General features: G+C 34.4%; 1 pseudogene; it reads left to right on the top strand.

Annotated features, from left to right (window-relative positions):
- Positions 1-419: 419 nt before the first annotated feature.
- Positions 420-1,353, top strand: LOC101685421 (annotated as a pseudogene).
- The last annotated feature ends 2,655 nt before the right edge of the window (positions 1,354-4,008 follow it).

The raw sequence follows: 4,008 nt of genomic DNA, 5'->3' as shown, positions 1-4,008 counted from the left end.
GAACTACAAGGCTAAAAAAGTGTGAAAAAGCATTATGTAAATCATGTAGGAGTTTTCTCTATTTGGCAACATCCTGCCCTAATGGATCCTTGCTGTAAACTAAAGAGAGACCTTCACTTCAGAAAGATACCATCTCATACCAATTCCCCAGATTAATGTTTATTATGCCTGAAGAATCACATACATTTTTATTATTGACTTTCATTGTTTCTGTAAGCACTCAGGTGAATAGATTGTGACTAAATATTATGACTCTCACCGTATTTAGAAGAAAACAACACAGAAGGTAAGGGATTCAACACTGGTAATTCACACATTCATGATCATATGGATTGATCTCCAAATGGAGTAGTCATTTCATAATACTTTTTATCTGTAGATTATTTCTAACCTTCAATTTCTCTGCTTTGCCTGAAATCATGCAACAAAATAGCAGCATAACTGAGTTCATTCTGTTAGGATTGACCCAAAATCCCATGAGACAGAAAATGGTATTTGTAATATTCTTCATTTTTTATGTGGGAACCGTAGTAGGGAATTTGCTTATTATTGTGACCATCAAGTACAGCCCTACACTTGGGAGCCCCATGTACTTTTTCCTATTTTATTTGTCCCTTACAGATTTCTGCTTCTCAACATCCATAGCTCCCAGACTACTTGTGGATTCACTCTCTGCAAAAAAAAATCATAACGTACAATGAGTGCATGACTCAAGTCTTTGCCCTACATTTATTTGGCTGTATGGATGTCTTTGTGCTCATCCTCATGGCTGCTGATCATTATGTGGCCATCTGTAAGCCCTTACATTATCCAACCATCATGAGACGACAGGTCTGCACCATCCTTATTATTCTTGCATGGATAGGGTCTTTTATCCATTCTATAGCCCAGATTATCCTGGCCTTGAGACTGCCTTTCTGTGGACCCAATTTGATTGATCATTACTGCTGTGATTTGCAGCCCTTGCTGAAACTTGCTTGCATGGACACCTATAGGATCAACCTACTGTTGGTGTCCAACAGTGGGGCCCTTTGCTCAAGCAGTTTTGTGATTCTGATAATCTCATATATTGTCATCTTGCATTCCTTGAGAAATCACAGTGAAGAAGGGAGGAAAAAAGCTCTTTCGACTTGCACTTCTCACATCACAGTAGTTATCTTAACCTTTGTTCCATGTATATTCATATATACACGTCCCCCAACCACTTTTCCCATGGACAAGATGGTGACTGTATTTTATACTATTGGGACCCCTTTTCTCAACCCACTCATCTACACCCTGAGGAATGCAGAAGTGAAAAATGCCATGAGAAAGCTCTGGTATATCAAAATTACCTCAGAAAGCAAAAGATGAATTAAGGACTTTGGTTGATCACTTAACCTGTACACATATCAAATACAATAGTGTTTATCTTGACTTGATTTGGTGAGTGCTGTGAAGTGTGTAAACCTGGTGATTCACAGACCTGTACCCCTGGGGATAAAAATATATGTTTATAAAAATAAAAAATTATAAAAAAAAAAATAAAATAAAATAGCATATTCTGTGAATATGCTATAAATGGAAAAAAAAAAAAAAAAAAAAAAAAAAAAAAAAAAAAAAAAAAAAAAAAAAGACAGCTGATTTCCTTACTTTTCTCTGTACTTCTGTCCTCAAACTTCCTCATAATGGCAGCCTGGTTCTTACTTTATCTGAGAGCTCAACTCTGACACTATGGATTATGAAATACTTCTCACATCTTAGTCTACATCCTAGTTTGGTAGAGAGAAAGATATTTATGCAATCACAACTGTTCAAACAATAAACAGCTGGAAAGAAAGAGAAAGAAAGAAAAAGAAAGAAAGAAAGAAAGAAAGAAAGAAAGAGAAAGAAAGAAAGAAGAAAGAAAGAAAAAAGAAGAAGGACTTGTTCTCTATGGCTTTTAATTCTCTTAAAGCACATATCAATTAAAGAATCCTGCTTTCCTTTGATCACATTCAGAGCAAAGGAACTAACTGTGAGTCAAGAAGTTCTTTTCATTATATCATTAGTTCATCTTGAAAAATTTTTCATCCTAATGAACCCAAAGTCAAAAGGCTATATATGTATATGAATATATGTGATTTTTTTATTACATAATTGCTTTAATGTTTTTTGACTATTAGTATAACAGAGGCATTATGTATAGCATTTTCTAAATGTAGTATTAAAAAGACTTTATGATATCCAGATAATTTCTATGAATATTAAATAGGGGCTACAGCAAGAGACTTCTACAACTGTAAGGGGGGAAAGAAGTACAACTATTTGTGCTGTCCACACTAAATAAGAATTTACAATACACCATAGATACAACATATTTTCCACGATTTAAGTACAGAAAGGTAGAAACGACCTTGAAGAAAAAAAATGTATATAATTCTATCTAAAATTGGGTTGCATCAATGGAATAAAAGAAAGTTTAAGAGGCATTCAGAAATATTCAGTATCCTTGTATCTAGAGTGTGAGAGAACTTACTTTGGCAGCAAGAAGCCATTTTCTTTCTTTGTTTGTGCTTCATTACTAAAGGGGTCAGTGTGCATTATCAAGTTAAAATTGTCAATAGAATTTGATGCTCATAGTGAGCAGAGCAGATTCACAGCCATGCCTTGAATAGATGCATACCAGGGGTTGTATCATGAACTTCTAAAATTCATTCATTTCAGAGAATACAATAAACTAACTCAAAGGGACACATGCATGCCAAGGTTACAGCAGCATCATCCCCAATAACCAAATTGTGGAAATAGCTGCAGTGTCCATCAAATGATTAATTGGAAAGTATATGCTTTATTTAGGTATATGGTGAGTGAGAGATAGATAGATAGATAGATAGATGATAGATGATAGCTAGATAGATAGATATAATGGCATGTGACTCAATTATCAGCCAGAATGGGAAGTGAGATCTTGCCATTTCCCATGAAAAGGATGGAGCTAGAAAGTAGTGTGCAAAGTGAAAGCAGTCAGTCATAGAAAGATAAATACCATATGATTTCACTCATCTGAAAATTAAGAAACAAAACAAATGAGTATAGGAAAAAACAGAGGAAGTGTGTCAAATCAACAAACAGATTCTTAAGTATAGAGAACAAACTGATGGTTAGGAGGGTAGGTGGGTAGGATGACAGGTTAGATATGTGATGGGCATATAGTAGTACACTCACTAAGTTGCACACTTGTAACACCGGTTACACTGTATATTAGTAAACTGGCATTTAAACAAAAATTTAAATATATGCATCATACATATATACATACAAGGATCCCTTTACTCTACATCCTCATTAACATTTCTTATCTCTTGTGTTCTCGATAATTGTCAGTCTAACAGATGTGAAGTGATATATCATTATGATTTTGATATACATTTCCCTGAGAATGAGTGTTGTTGAGCACCTTTTGTTGTACAGTTAGCCATCTGTGTATCTTTGGGAAAAGGTCTATTCAGTCCTCTGCTTACTTTGTAATCAGAAGAGATGAAGGAGATCTCCATTGCTTCTGCTCAGTTTTCCTGTGAACCTAAAACTGCTCTAGAAACAGTCACCTATTAAAAAGACGTTAAGAAGAACACAAAAATTTAGTATTAGGCAAACTCCATCTATTCCATTAGCTCAGAAAAATATAGAAAATAAATAAAATAAGTTATAAAGGGGAAAGAAAAGTAAACTAGAATAAGATGAACTTATTCCCCCAAATTGAATAATCACATTAAAGGCAAATACACTGCACTTGAAAGAAAGAAGTTGACGCAATAGACAGAATAATATTCAAGGAGGAAATGTAAAGGAATAATGATATGCATGTCAGCATGATAAATCCTTTAAGAAAGAGACCATACTCTATGAGTGGTAGATGCGTAGTTGAATTTGCATGAAGCTACAGAATAGGCAATACTAAGACATAGTGACATAAATACAGACAATAGTTACATCTGAGGGACTTAACTGTAAAGGAGCATGACAGAATTTTCTGAGTTAATTAGAATA

This window comes from Mustela putorius, unplaced genomic scaffold (genome assembly GCF_011764305.1).
Source record: "Mustela putorius furo isolate JIRA1106 unplaced genomic scaffold, ASM1176430v1.1 tig00000127_pilon_pilon_pilon, whole genome shotgun sequence".
NCBI lineage: Eukaryota > Metazoa > Chordata > Mammalia > Carnivora > Mustelidae > Mustela > Mustela putorius.
This window is presented reverse-complemented; position numbering and strand designations above follow the sequence as displayed.